The following is a 16,523-nucleotide window of genomic DNA, read 5'->3' on the forward strand; positions in this document are numbered from 1 at the left end:
TGCAGATTGAAGAAGGCTCTCTATGGTCTCAAACAAGCTCCAAGGGCTTGGTACTACCGTTTGGAAAAATATCTTCATCAACAAGGCTTTTCAAAAGGATCAGCAGATAGCAATCTTTATATAAAAGTTGAAAATGACAAATTGCTAATATTTGTTGTGTATGTAGATGAAATTATTTTTGGGAGCAATGAAGAAGCTATGAGTCAAAGCTTTGCCTTGGTCATGCAGAACGAATTTGAAATGTCCTTGCTAGGAGAACTGACATATTTCCTTGGTTTGCAAATCCAACAAAAAGAAGGAGGAATCTTTTTATCTCAAACCAAGTATCTCAAACAGATTTTGAAGAAATATGGTATGGAAGATGCAAAACCAGTATGTACACCCATGGTCACAGGATGTAGCCTCAGTGCAAATGATGAATCTGCAGCAGTACATCAACCAACCTACAGATCTATGATTGAAATTTTACTTTATTTGACAGGTACCCGACCGGACATCATGCATGTAGTTGGAATAGTTGGAAGATTTCAGTCAAATCCGAAGGAGACTCATCTTCAGGCAGTGAATAGAATTTTCAAATATCTTCAAGGGACTCAAAATTATGGCTTATGGTATCCTAGAGATACAGATCTTACACTTCATGCTTATACATATGCAGATTGGGCCGGAAGCGTGGATGACAGGAAAAGCACAAGTGGTGGTGCGGTCTTTATGGGTTCCAAATTGGTATCTTGGTTCAGCAAGAAACAGAGTTCGATTGCCTTGTCTACAGCTGAAGCGGAATATCTGCTGCATCTTGTTGCACCCAACTCCTTTGGATGATGCAGACTTTGCAGGATTTTCAAATCACTTGTACACCACCAATCCCCATCTTATGTGATAAGACAAGTGCAATTAGCATCTCAAAGAATCCTGATATGCATTCAAAAACCAAGCACATACCAATCAAGTATCATTTTCTCCGGGAACAAGTGCTTGAACAGAAGGTCAAGTTGGAGTATGTTCCTTCTAAGGAACAAGTTGCTGATATTCTCACCAAACCATTGCCCAAGGACACTTTTGAATACCCCAGGCAAAAGCTGGGGCTTGTTGATGCATCATCTTATTGCTGAACCTCTTCTGATTGATGGTATAGGTTCAGGGGGAGCATATAATGCATTGTTGGCATTATGGAGGATGTGTAGAAGGAGATCTTGGAGGTAGCTGAAATATGTCTCTATCTCTTTCATGGTGGATTATGGTTCTTCGTTGCAGATCTGGTTCATATTCAGGGGGAGCATGTTCTTAGGGGGAGCATAACCCTTTGCCCTTGATGTCAAAGGGGGAGAATGAAGCTGAAGTTTTGAGGTTGCCATCAAGTCCAAAGGGGGAGATTGTTGGCATTATGGCTAAAGTGTTGTCCTTGATGGCAACCCATTCAGGTGATAGATCACAGTACTTCAAGTCAGTAGCAGAGATTGATGATCAGCTATCAAATATTGAAGAAAATAAGGGGTATGCAGGTACACCTTACATAAGGTGCATACACGCAGGTCGGTGTTACATAAAGTGCGTACATACCCGCAGTTATCCCGTTCAGGAGGTGCGTACCCCCAGTGCACATATTTCAAGGCAGAGAAAAGCACACGTGGGGTTTCTTATGTTTAACCTTTGGTATTTAGCCGACAGTTTTGTGTTATTATGGTGTCGGCCCATGTTATTGATCCATGATTTAAGGAAGAGCTTTCCTATATAAAGCAAAGGAGATCATTTGGCTTGAGCATGTTTTGTGTTGAATATCTTATGAGGGCTAGATCTGAAATATTATGATCTCTTGGGAGTAATGTCTAGATCTAAATAAGGCGAATCTACTGATGGATTGAGATCTCTTCGGCGCATGCTCAGATCTGTAGATCTGACTGTCTGGGTTATTTCTGAAGTCTTGAAATCATCTATGCCCAAAGTTATGCAGGTACAGTGAAAGAAAAGTGCGTACATACGCAGGAACGAAGCGTTTTAGGTGCGCCGGTACGCAGGCACAGAAGGGTTGCAGGTGCGGAGGTCCGCAGGCAGTTCAACGGATACAGTGCGTATGTAAGTAGGCAAGCAGTTGAGCAGGGTGCGTACGTAAGCAGGCGAACAGTTGAGCAGGGTGCGTACGTAAGCAGGCGAGCAGTTGAGCAGGGTGCTTACTGTAAGCAGGCAGTACATGGGTGAAGCTGCTTACTTCTCTTAAAATATTTGTTTATCATTGTTGTGTTCTGGGTTTGGTTCTATTATTGTTGATCTGGTTACTACAGTTGACTGGGTGATTCTCTTATACTTGATGATCATTTGATGCTTATGGATCCAGTTTGAAAATTTATGAAAAGTGGTCCTTGTAAGAAAAGAAGTAGTGGGTTGTAGCTCCCTTCCAGGAGAGACTGGAAAACGTGACAGAGTTGTAGCTCTTTGCAGGTTGCAGCCTGCGTACTGGTAAAGGACTGCACTAGTACAAAACCATTGTAAAAGAAGTTTCTAATTTGAAAGAAGATAGAGACATATAGCAGCAGGTGGTTTTCACCCACATTGGGTTTCCACCTTACATCTTGTGTTCTTTGGTGTGACTATCTGTTTTTCTTTGTTCATGCTCATTATTTTATGGTACTGACATGCAAAAATAATTCAAAGAACAAATAAGGAAGATTTATTAAAAGAATTAGATAATACTGATTCAGCCCCCCTCTCAGTATTATTTCCAACATACCATTCTTTCCCTTTGCTGCCAGGCATCCTCCCAAAATTTGGCTATGTTTCCGTTCCTAATTTCCCAGAAGGTGTGATTGCCTATTATATCTCTCTTCTGACTGGCTAGGTCCCATATTGTGGATCCCTTTGGGACTTCCTCCAGTCTGAGAATACCTTCTATAGTTGTGGGCATATTATATTTTTGGGTCCATATCCTTTTCCATAAATCATTACCACCCCTCATCCACCTCCACCACAGCTTCGCCCCTAGAACTTGGTTCAAGATGCCCGGGTCCCTGAGACCTAGTCCCCCTTCTTCTTTTTGTTTTGACAGACCTTCCCATGATACAAGGGCCCATTTCCTTTGTTGTTTAGGCCCTCCCCAGATAAATTTTCTAAAAATTTCCTTCATTTTTATACATACTCCTTTGGGAACCACCATCGCTGAGAGAGGATAGATGGGAATTGCCTGGAGAATTGATTTCAAGAGCAACAGTCTGCCCACTATGTTCGGCGATTGGAAGGACCAGTTTGTGAGTCTATTCTTGAGTTTTCCAGCGTTTGCAACCAGCTTACTATCCTTAGAGGGTTTAAAGCTAATTGATTCCCCAGGTATTTTGTAGGTAATTCCCCAGATCAAAAGCCCAAATTTCTGGTCAGGTGGGCTTTAATCGATTTAGGGGTGTTAAAGAGAAATGTACAAGATTTATCCTTGTTGATTTCCATGCCCGAAGCCTCCATAAAGAGATCCAGAATCTTCTTTACCCTCTTAACTTCTCTTAGTGAGACAATACAAATGAGCATGATGTCGTTGACGAATTGCTGATGAGTGATGGGTAAGTTGTTTCCCCATAGCCTCATTCCTTCGATTTTCCCCTCCCTCAGTCATTTCTTAAAGTATCTTCCTAACCCTTCCGCCACAATGATAAACAAGAAAGGGGATAAGGGATCGCCCTGTCTCAGTCATCTTATGGCATTGAAGGTCGAAGTTGGTGTCCCGTTCAAAAGGATAGAGAAGTTTGGCGTTGATATCATGTTGTAAATCTAGTCAACCCATTTGCTACTAAAGCCAAAAGCCATAACGATTGTCTTGAGGTAATTCCAATTTACACGATCATAAGCTTTTGAGAGGTCCAATTTTATCAGCATTCCCCTTTGCTTTTTCTTTTTCAAAGAATGAATCACTTCCTGAGATACCACCAAACCATCTAGGATTTGTCTCCTTTCCACAAACCCAGTTTGTTCTGGGGAGATTATATTATGGAGAATTGGTTTCAATCTCTTAGCCATTAAAGTAGCAATAATTTAATAAATTACATTACAAAGGGCTATTGGATGGAAACCTTGGGCATTTTCTGAATTAACAGCTTTGGGAATAAGAGTTAAAACAGTTGAGTTAAAACTCGGCCATACCTTCTAGTGCCTACATGATTCCTCTACCACCTCCAGGATGTCTTGTCCAAGGAAGTGCCAACCTGCTTGGTAAAATTTTGCTGTAAACCCATCTGGTCTTGGGGCTTTGTTTTTTTTCATTCCTTTCACTAAATCGTCCACTTCTTCGATTGTTACTGCCCTCATCAGGGCCATGTTTTGGTCTCTTGTTATCAGTTTTGGGATTTCGTTGCAGACCCTTTCTATAGCTTCTTCTCTGTCATCTTGGGGTTCGGTCAGAATGTCTTTGTAATACCTAACTAGCACCTGTTCCATTTCCTCATGCTGTGTTATGCGTTGCCCTTCTTCGATTTTGATTGAGAGGATTCTATTCCTTTGTCTGTGTTGAATCATGGCTTGGTGGAAGAACTTTGTGTTCTTTTCTCCTTCACGAAGCCAATTTATACGAGACTTTTGTTTCCATAATATTTCTTCTTGTTTTCTCCGTTCCTCTAGTTGGCTAATCATTGTTCCCTCTTCTCTGCTTCTTTCCTCGCTTCGGCCTTCTGCTATAATTTTTTGTTGCAGCTCTGCCATTTTTTGCTCTAGTCGCTGCTTCTCCACAAATATATTCCCAAACTCCTCTTTGTTCCATTTTTTGATTTTTCCTCTAAGTTCTTTGAGCTTTAACTGGAAGGTCTGCATCTTGCTTCATCCTCTTTGTTGGCTCTGAGTCCACCATTCCTCCACCTTTGGCATGAACTGCTGATTCCTGAGCCAGAACGCTTCAAACCTGAAGGGGCATTTTTTTGGGCTCGATTTGATGTCAATTTCCAATCTGATGGGCCAGTGATCTGAGCCCATGGTGGGAAGGATCATTGTTTCTACAAATACATCTCTGTTTATGATCTGCTTCGATATTAAGAACCTATCCAATCTTGATGCTATTTGATTTATGCCCCCTCTTTTATTGTTTCATGTATGGATCCCGTTTATTGTGGGAATATCTACTAATCTTTGCTTCGTTATCATTTCATCAAAAGCCTCCATGTCTTGATCTAGTCTTTTTTATCCTCCTCTCTTCTCTCCTATGGTTTTAATGATATTAAATTCCCCCCCTGCAATCCAAGAGATCTCTGGGAAGATCCTTCAAATTGTTTTCATGTTTGAAGCAAATTTTTGCGCTCACTTGATAAATGCGGGGCCTAGATGCATGTAAGGAGTATCCATTCTAATGATCCTATCATTATAAAATTTCCTGAGAGGATTCTAAGAATGCTAACCTAGTTTTTAAAGTGCACCTCCTTAGGATTCCAAAGGACTGCCAACCCTTCTGCCGTGCCTACCGCATCCTAACCCATTATATCATAATGAATATTGTGTCTCCTTATTATTTCTTCCAACTTCTGGGAGTTGATCTTGGTTTCTTGAATTATCATTATACTGGGTTTATCTTTCTTCAACCTATCGCTCAGATACCTCTGTTTTCTTTTACTATTAAGGCCTATGATATTCCAGCTTGTAATTATCATTTAAAAATTTTAGATGGTTGTTGAAATACCTCTAAAAGAGGTATAACTCTTCCTGAGTTTACCAGCATCTCCCCTACCACTTGAATGGTTTCGCTCACTGGCCATCTACCACTTTTCCTACCTCCTTTGCCAGTACTACCCATTCCAATGCTCTGAGCTCCTTGCATTCCTATTTGTTTCGGTTGACTTGCCAAAGGGGCTCCTATCTTTTCCTTATATTTTTGGAACATCTCTTTATATAACTTCTTTTGATCTTCAGGTATAAACCTCTCTTCCAGGTTCTTCCATTCCTGTAATAATCTTGTCATTATTCATTGCTCATCGCTTCCATTTTCCTTTTGGGGGTCGACCCCCATCTGAGATTGCTCAATGGGCATGTCCATGTTCTCCTTTGTTCCTTCTTGTTCCGTGCTTCACTGGTTTGAGTCTAGATCCATTGTCTGTTTTAATAGTTCCATGGGTTCTTCTTCACTTTCTGTCTTTTCCATCTCTGCTTCTTCTTCCTTAAGGACTTTGAACTTATTTTGACTTTCTACTGCCGCTGCCTTGACAGATTGTTGCATTCTGGCTGGCCCTTTTCCAGGTCTTCTTCTTATAGGTATTTCCTTGAAACCCTCTTCCGCTCCTTCAATTGCCTCTGCACCCCTGTTCTCTTCTTCTTTTTTCTTTGATGATTCCTTTGCAGCATTTAAAGGGAATTGTTTTAAGAGGTGGCCATATTCATGGCATCTTCTGTAGCAGAAGGGGATGTGTTCATAATCCACTGGTTGCTACCAAACTTCGCCATGGTATTCTAGCTCTATGTACTCTGGTAGTGGTTCTATTATATTCATGTATACACATACCCTTGCATAGGATGTGTATCTGCTACTTTTGTATTACCTATTCCATCAAGGATATCAAGGTCCTAAAACTCTATTGGTAGGCCGAACAGTCTTATCCAAACTGGTGCTGCTAGCATTTTTTTCTGGTTTGGATTGTAGCAATCCTCCCAATGCTGCATGAATAAACTAGCGTTATTCATGAAGTATGGTCCTCCCTCGAAGATTCTTTCCTAGTCTTCTAGATTTGAGAATATGACTGTAAAATACCCTTTGCCCCTAGTTTCAAATCTATATGCCCCTTTGGTTTCCATCTTTGTTGTATCCATTTCGACAGGTCCTTTTCAGATGGCCAAAACCCTACGAACTTACATATTAAAGCATGGTCTCTCATATAGCTTCTATATTCTTCAAGTTTGTTATTCGGAATTACGAACCTGGGTTTTTTCAGAGCTCTGGGAAGACATCTGCCACCGAGTCCTGCTTGCCATCGGGTTCCCATTACTGGTGGTTCTTTGTTGTTACCCCTTGGGCAACCTTGCCTTCCATTTCCGCTTGCTTCCCCCACTGTGACACTTTTGTAGGAGGGGATCTCTCCCCTCCCTGGTTCCCCTGCCATGGCGCCTTCAGCTCCTTCCTATTTTTGGGACCTACCTTCCACTCCTCTTAATCGTCGCTGATCTGGCTACTCACAGGAGGATCGCCCCCCTACCTTGGTCTCCGGTGTCACTCCCAGAATAATTATTTTCATTTTGTCCTTTTAATAATGTGTTTAATTCATCGATCATTTTCAAACTTCTAAACATTATTTTGTAAAAAGTTAGTATACACATCTATACTTTATCCCACTTTTTCATATAATATTACAAGATTAACTTAACTTTTTTTCAAATAACCTACAAACCCACTCTCTTCATAATATTATATGAAAACTAATTTCCAATTTAATTTCCTACCCGATCGGTATTGATAATTCCGAAATTTCATATTTAAAAGGGAAAACTTTATTATAATAATTTGTTTTTGGATAAATAAATGATAAAATAGAACCAAATACTATAATTTGAAGTTTTTTTTTCTTCGCTACACTAAAACCTACCCCGCTGTGACTAAGCGATTTTTCATGTCTCTCAGCAGCTACACTAAAACTTACCCCGCCGTCACTGTTCGATTTTGATGACATAGAAATGGCTTGCGTGAAAACTGAAGAGGGCGCTTGATGGAATTGACGTAATGATCAATGACAAATTTGAGGTTAAGGTTGGTGGAGTGGTTCCCAGTGAAGAAACAAAGGCCACCATTCCTTCTTTACACGTCGCTTAGACATGCCACGACCTCATGTGGGCCATGATGGAACCATAAGCGGTACCTCATGAATTCCTTTGTCTAAATTCCTCTATAAATACCTCTGGATCCCTTGGCTTGTTGCACCATTCACAGAGCAACATTGCCTTGATTCCTCCTTTGTCTCGTTACCCACACTATTTGGGTTCTGTTAGACTTTTCACAGAGAAAAAATGAGGAGCTACCTGCTTTTAATAGTTGGCATTCTAGGTTCTTGGTCCTCTTCTCCACTCTTTCTAAGTTTTAACCAAATTTCCATTTGCTGGATTTTAGGTTTCTCGTTTAATTTAAGCCGAATTGATGGGTGAAAATGGGAACACTCCTTCATGTTTTATGTAACAGGAAACACAGCATCCTTGTTACTGCATGGAGCACCAATGTAAGATTTGTCACTTTTATTACGAGTATCTGCCTTATCATTTCGGAAAACAAGTGTATGCTGAATAATAGTTCGATGTTGTAAATGTTTTGATGCAGGGTCACATTTAGGAGAGTGGTAAGAAACAGATCGACAGAGCGTTTCTCAAGCTTCCCATATGTGATAGCCCTGCTAAATTCTCTACTCTACACATGGTATGGTTCACCTCTGATCAGTCATGGTTTGCATAACATCTTGGTGTTGACCATCAATGGGGTCAGAATTGTGCTGGAGTTTATATTCGTTTGCATCTTTCTGAAATACGTTATACCCACAGCCAAGGTAGGTTTCAATACTCCTAGTCTGTTATTATCTGTCCCTTAATAATAATATGCACCAGATGTTTAGACTTTCTGCTATGGACTTTAAAAAGTGGCTAGTATATATCATATTAAACTAGTCTCTATATGTCTTTGTTGCATTAACAAAACATTTATCTGTGACTGTACTTTTACAACGTATAAGGACATGTTATCTATTGTTTTTGACAAATTTCCCTATGTTGATATTTTTGGATAGATCTCCGCTATCTACTCTTTTCCCATGAGCTGGATGTTAGATTAGTAATTAGTTTTCTTTTGTGTTTTGTTGGATGAATGAATTCAAGCATGTCTATATTAAGATGGAAATGACAACAATGGATAATTGATTCTTTGTTGGTGTGCAGAAAAAAATGCTGAGAACAATGGTGGGTGTGACGTTGGTGTTTGCCTGCATCTCAACAGTTTCTCTGGTTGCTCTTGGGGTTCAGAAGGATAAGAAAAAGCTGGTGGGGATTTTGAGGATGGTTGTCATTGTGGCCATGTATGATTCTCCACTTGCCTATGTTGTAAGTATCTAACTCCATCCGATGCCCTTTTTTCACTTATCTGCATCAAAACATTCTCTAATAACATTCTACTTCGACATTAAATTGGAAATAGCAGTACCTCCTTCGTTAGATTTTCAAGGGTCAATTAGAGTCTGTTTAACCTCACCTAGCAATCTCTAATGATTTAGAGGGAGATGAACCAACAAAGCATCCTAATAATTGTTTGCAAAATTTTCATTTCTTGATAGTGTCCATGGAACAAAATTCTCCAATGGCCATCATCATTAAAATTGTGGAGTGCCAAAACCGAGATTGAAGTTGCCATGGTTGGCATTTGTAGAGAGTGATGCTTCGCACTGGAGAAACTATGGCATATAAACTAGAGAATTAGGTCGCAATTGAGGTAAATGTGACTAGAATTAGAGTTCTAGAGATATTTAATGACCATGATGTGTGGTGGAAAGTGGTATCCCCTCATTCCAAACCTAAAATTTGACCTCGTCTATGGGGCTGTGTTGCCACATCCCTGATCGCATGCCTACGTGAGACAATGGTGACCCACCCCTAACCCTTTCTCCCACATACACTTCATCCAAGATATTTATATAATATAATTATAAAAATTAAAATAATTAAATAAAAAAAATATCACGTTGGATTGGCATTATAAAACGAGAATTATTTTTATATTATAATTTTTTTTTATTGCAAATTTTATACTTCTAGTTTAAGGTAATATATATATATATATATATATATATATATATATCTATACGTAAAAATAATAATAAAAGATAAATATAAATACTTTTGATATATTATGTGATTAATTTGAAAGACATCTATCTACATTATGGATCTCAAAAGTCTTATATCTAACATATAAATACTTATCATGAATGAAATTTTTGTATCTTGTAAAATGAATTTGTCAAATAATAATAGATAATAATTCTTAAAAGTAAGAAAACAAAATTTTTATTAATAATTCAAAAATATAAAAAATATTTATTTTAATTTTAAAATTTAATATAATTAATAAATAGAAGTTAAAATTCTTATTTTACCAAATTGTCACACAAAGAGACCATTCAAAATTATAAGAATAAGAGACTCTCTCTCTCTCTCTCTCTCTCTCTCTCTATATATATATATATATATATATATATATATATATATATATATATATATATATATATATATACATATATACATATACACATACACATACACATACACATACACATACACATACACATACACATACACATACATATACAGAGGCTAAAATATAAGCCTTTTTAGTCATGGAGATAAACTGACAAAACATGAGAATTAGAAACTAGGGGCATAGCAAGAGACTAGATCGATGGGTCTGAATGAGTAGTTGTGACCTAAATGGGATCCTTGTTGTCACCTAGTGCACCTCCAACTAGGTGAGTGATGCCAAGGTGTTGCTCAATGCGCTCTAGTCATCGATTTAGGTCCTTCATGTGTCATTGAAAGTGTTCTATGAAGTGGAGAGAATTTGTTGTATTCTCATATTGGTTCAGGATAGCCTTTCCTAAGAGAAATTTCATATGACAATATAGATCCACTGTGTATGTACATGTGCTAGTTAAAGAACCTATGTGTATGCCTGATGTCTGGAACTCAATTAGGTAGCTCATCTAGAACCTCGATATCTAAGAGATGTTGCCTTTGGGAGGTATCCTCTCTCTTGACATACGTGAGCTCATCCTGAATAGGGCCTAGAGTAACTTCCTTGAACCACATAAGAATTTCCTCCAATTAGTGATAAATACATGTACTACCTCATGTGTCTCATTCTTGGTAATATGATGCCCCATTGTAGACATGAGCGCGTTGACAAGGCATGAGGGGAGAATAAGAAAGGTGAAATGTCCAAAAAACTTAAATATGGACATTAGGTGGCAAACAAAAACTCATGTGTCGAAAATTTAGGTGAGTAGGAGGGAGCACCAAATCTAACCCAAATAGAAGAGTGAGGAAACAACTGATAAGGGATATGGGAGGGGAGCCTGTGAGGAAAAGTTCCTAGTGGGGGATATTATGTGAGAGAAGGAAAGCCATGAGGGGGAGAGGAAGTGCACATATAATTAACTAGGGCGACAAGACTATGTGGCCATAGAGGCTAGAAATCCAAGCAATAAGTCTATGAATAGAAAACTAAAAAAGGAACCAAAAGGGAAGAGGTATAAACATGCACAAGAGAAAGGCTCCCTGACATGTGCAAAGTCATTCCAAGGTTGCTTTGTCCAACATCGAGAGATGCCATAACCATTTAGGAAATGAGTTACGAGCTTGAAAAAAGGGGAGCACCCAACAAGCTTGCAGGGAAAGAGTTACAACTTTATGGAGAAAAGTTTTCGAGTGAATGGAGAATAATTTTCTTCATAATTTGTGTTCAAATGAGGAATCAGAGGGCCTCGTTCATTGGATTTTTGGGGATAGACCAAAGTCTTTTGATCCTCGCCTAACAAGCTCTCATGATTTACAAGGAGATGAACCAAAAGAACATCCCAATAATTGCTTCCTGGTAATTCCCATGGAATATAATTCTCCAAAATTTGACGTAATTAATACTATGGAGTGATAGAACCAAGATTATAGTTGACATGCTTGGAATTTGTAGAGAGTGATGATTCATACAAGAGAAATTCTAACATAAAAGATAGATAATTAGGTTGCAGTCAAGGAAGATGTGACCAGTGACAGTTGCAAATGTATTTAATAGCCATGGTGTGTGTTTCCAAAGTGGTGTTGTCATGTACTAAATGAAACCTTTGATATCCACTATGGAGGCATGTTGCCACATCCCCCAATCACATAACCAAGTGGGATAGTGGTAGCACTCCACATTTTTCTCAAATAACACTCACGTGATATTTATGTAAGATAATTGTAAAAATGAAAACAATTAAATAAAAAAATGGATAACAATATGAGTTAACATTATAAAATAATAATTATTTCTTATATTATTTTTATTTTAATTAGTCAAAATTTGTATAACTTTTGAAAAAAAAATTATTATGTCATTGCTTAGGCAATGACATCTATGACCGGTTAGAAGCTATTAGTTAGTCCATACTAGCACAAATCTTAAAATCTCCATAGTTAACATTAGGTTTTTGGCTGAAATTTTGGTGTGCAATCAGCGTGCCACCACATCCCTATCTCCAGAATTCAACAGTCAACGTCATCCTGCCATGCACAGTAGATTGGATTTGATAGTGTAGGTATAGGGAAGGGCCAATCTTCGTATAGCTCGGAGTTAGTTTATTTGAGCTCTGGTGGTGTTGATTTCGTTTTAATAGTGTTGGTTGATAATTTATTATTATGGATCATCAAGAAGAGGATTTAGCTATTTTTGTTGTTCAAAGTTCTTGTTTTATTTTTTCTTGGTGTTGTGGCACTATATGAAATTTTATTAATACTATTTATATGCTTTTCCATAGTTTTATTAATTATTTTATATTTATTTTAGTAATAAAGTAATTATTTACAATTTTTTTTGTAAGCTAGAGTAGGGTCTTTCATTTTCTATTAACTCAGGTTGAAATATGTACATGCATTTGATGACCTCAACCCACTCTGAAGGGAAACCGGGTCTGTTGGTCATCTTAAGTTTTTATATGCCATCCAAAAAAAAAAAACAATAAATCTACTTGTCCATATCAAATGTACTAAACATCCAAAGAAACTAATCTTATTTCCTATCAACATAAAGATCTATGACCAAAAAGGGAGAGCTTGCTCTCAGTAATCTAGCAAAGAAAACCTTAAGCATAGCTAGAGGACTCAGTTTACCATGTTTCTAGGCATATTTTCTTCTTCCTTCGTCTCAATAACTATCTTCTCAAATTTGGAATGCCCTGGGCCATCTCTTCCATCTCCATAACCACCTGCTCCATTGCTTTAGCCAGCAACCTCTTCATCACCCAAAAAACATGAAGGGCCTGCTTATATAGAGACAAGCAACCTCTGGTGTTTCCTGGGTCCGGAAGTAAGTATTCCCAATCCTCCATTTCGGGGTCCGATTCCTCCTGCATGGCCGCTGTCTCTAATTCCTGAATTATCCTTCGAATGTCAACATTTGTTTCTTCACTGTATGCTCTTTCCGCCTCTTGCACCTTATGCTTCAACGTTTTCCTGCCACGACGCTTTCCAACCAGTGATGGGGAGATCCGTTCCTGACTGCCAGCTTGGCCGCCTCTCTCTCTGCCCCTGCACCCCCTTCGCCAACTTGGATGACCGGCTTTATTTTCATCCATTACCTTGATTTCCTGACCTGCTATGACAGAGGAAGTTCTAGAGAATCCTTCACCTCCATGCCCCTTGGTTTTCTTCCCCAGGTACATTGCCTCTCCCAGTTGCTTGTCCTCTGGAAGCCTAATCTTCCCCATTCCACCTTTCCTCGTCTGAATGTGATAACCCTATTCTGGAGTTTTCTCCTCCTCCCATTCCGTCTTCCTTTCCTCTCCTGACTGCTTCTACTCATTAACCTCTCAGGGATTTTCCATACTCCTATCCTGCCCAGTCCAACACCCTTCCCTGCTCGAATCAATTCCTGCCTTTCTCATGCTTCCCTTTGCTATCTTTCGCTTGATTTTACAGTGAATGTGTGGTTGGTTCTTCTTCTTTCGCCTACCTTCGATAGACCTTAAACCTCCGCTCGTTTCCTTACTCCTATCAGTGCAATCACAGAGAACATTGGCTTGTTTCTCTCCTACACACCTCTTTTCATGCCTGATTTCCTGAGCCTGCTGCCCACCTCTCCCCTTCTGCACCTCCTCCCTCTGCCACATGCATTCTCCATGTTCACCCTCTCCTCCCTTTCTTAACCCTGCACCAACTAACCTGCGTCCCATCGTTAGGGCACCACCTCTCTCCCTACCTCTTTCTTTCATTGCTCTGGCACCATTGCTCCTCGGAATTATACCCTAAGCTATTATGTTTATGCAAGTTGGCATGTACTACCACCTTCCTGCCTTCGTAATAATCTCCCACGCCACCACCTTTTTCACCTCGATCGGGGACCATCAGTATTCTGTTAGGCCCCTACACTAGTAGTATAGGGGCCTAACATGGATAATACAAATGAAAATACGTCCTTTCTATATATAGGAGTCTAAGTGGTCCCAATACAATCAAAGCCTACATAACAATAATATTGTAGGGCACAACAGTAACAATGGTGGGCTTCTATGTGGCATAATAGTAACAATATGGGCACTACATGGGTACATCAATATAATAAGTGGGTTATACTAATAACAATAAGGGGTTACACTAGTAGTATAGGGGCCTAACATATTCCTTTTCATAGAGCTATGGTTTCATCATTATCTTGAGTAATGATTGAGCTGAGAATCTCCAATTGAGGTTTATTCATAAGAATTGGCCATATACTGTCTACCTTCCCATCCTTCTCATTACATCCCTAATTTGCGAGGAAATCTGTTGCTTTGTTTCTGTCTCTCCTAACATGATTAATAATTTTATAATCAATGTGTTTCAATATATCTGCCAGGTCCTGAATTAACATTGTAGTTCTCCAAATTTTTGCTACATGTTCCCAGTCCTTCCCATTGTTCAGATTCCTTAGCATTTCTACTACTATCTGCAAGTCTCCTTCGATTTCCAGGTTTTTATATTTGTTTCTTATTGCTATTCTAATGCCCTGGTAGACTACAATCAATTCTGCCTCATTATTGGTCAGTATGCCTTCACGGTCAGCATAAACCCATCTAATGCATCTTTCATTATCTCTAAAGATACCTCCAAATCCTGCTGGCCCTAGGTTCCCTTTAGAAGCCCCATCAAAATTTAATTTTATGAAGTTTTCACAGGGGTAATTGAACTTTGCTGGACTCTGGTTTTGGAATCCCTAGTTTCTTTTCTTTTGGGATACACCATGTTATGATCCAGATTTAGGCTAGCTAAGATTCGAATTTCCTCTCAGGTCAATTTCCAATCTTCTTCTTCCTAGGTCTCTGTTAGAACTATTTCCCTTATCATTTTTTGCATTCTCTTCCAAATCATCCCTAGAGGACTATCTTTATCCTAAAAGATTCTTTGATTTGTCTCCTTCCATATAAGTCATATATTGAATCCCATCACTAGAATCCAGGCTCTCCTTACTACCGGGCTTGAGAATTGGCGTTTTCCACATTGGAAGATGGTTTGTTTGATGTCAAGGGGGTCCCTATTTGACTTTCCAAAAAGGTTCTAGACTTCTTCCCATTGATGTTGGGAAAAGGGACATGAGTTTAGAAGGTGTTCCTGTGTTTCATTTTCTTGTTTGCATAGGCTACATCTGGGTGGTCCCTGGAATCCCCGCTTCTGTATCTGGTCCCACGTCAGGATTCTTCCTTTTCCTACTAACCACGTGAACAGAGTTACCTTCGGCCACCACTTGTTCCTCCATATTTGCTTCCAATCTAGAGCTTCCTCTTCTCGTTCCTGTCGGGTGGTTAGATAGTAGGCTTCTTTCACTGTGAAAGTTCCCTTTGTGGATCTTCCCCATCTAACTATATCTGGTCCCGTTCTAATTTTGATTCTTCTTGATTCCATTTCTTTTACTAGTAACTCTTTCTACTCATGATCTATGTTTCTGTCCCATTCCTCTGGTTGCCTCCAAATTCGCCAAGTCTCATCTTGCCCCTCTTCTTTCCAATATTCCTTGACGTACTTTAATCCCTCTGTTACAGCCTTCTGATATGTATTTTGTAGGGCTTATATCCCTACCATGTTGGCATTATGGCTAAAGTGTTGTCCTTGATGGCAACCCATTCAGGTGATAGATCACAGTACTTCAAGTCAGCAGCAGAGATTGATGATCAGCTATCAAATATTGAAGAAAATAAGGGGTACGCAGGTACACCTTACATAAGGTGCGTACACGCAGGTCGGTGTTACATAAAGTGCGTACATACCCGCAGTTATCCCGTTCAGGAGGTGCGTACCCCCAGTGCACACATTTCAAGGCATAGAAAAGCACACATGGGGTTTCTTATGTTTAACCTTTGGTATTTAGCCGCCGGTTTTGTGTTATTATGGTGTCGGCCCGTGGTAATGATCCATGATTTAAGGAAGAGCTTTCCTATATAAAGCAAAGGAGATCATTTGGCTTGAGAATGTTTTGTGTTGAATATCTTATGAGGGCTAGATCTGAAATATTATGATCTCTTGGGAGTAATGTCTAGATCTAAATAAGGTGAATCTACTGATGGATTGAGATCTCTTCGGCGCATGTTCAGATCTGTAGATCTGACTGTCTGGGTTATTTTTGAAGTCTTGAAATCATCTATGCCCGAAGGTACGTAGGTACATTGAAAGAAAAGTGCGTACATACGCAGGAACAAAGCGTTTCAGGTGCGCCGGTACGCAGGCACAGAAGGGTTGCAGGTGCGGAGGTCCGCAGGCAGTTCAACGGATACAGTACGTATGTAAGCAGGCGAGCAGTTGAGCAGGGTGCGTACGTAAGCAGGCGA

General features: G+C 39.4%; 1 pseudogene; it reads left to right on the forward strand.

The window, feature by feature from the left end:
- The first annotated feature begins 8,074 nt into the window (after positions 1-8,074).
- Positions 8,075-9,033, forward strand: LOC149158545 (bidirectional sugar transporter SWEET3 pseudogene; annotated as a pseudogene).
- Positions 9,034-16,523: the final 7,490 nt, after the last annotated feature.

This window comes from Pinus tabuliformis, chromosome 5_2 (assembly GCF_031772625.1).
Source record: "Pinus tabuliformis cultivar Carrire ecotype Pingquan chromosome 5_2, CPIR1, whole genome shotgun sequence".
Classification (NCBI taxonomy): domain Eukaryota; kingdom Viridiplantae; phylum Streptophyta; class Pinopsida; order Pinales; family Pinaceae; genus Pinus; species Pinus tabuliformis.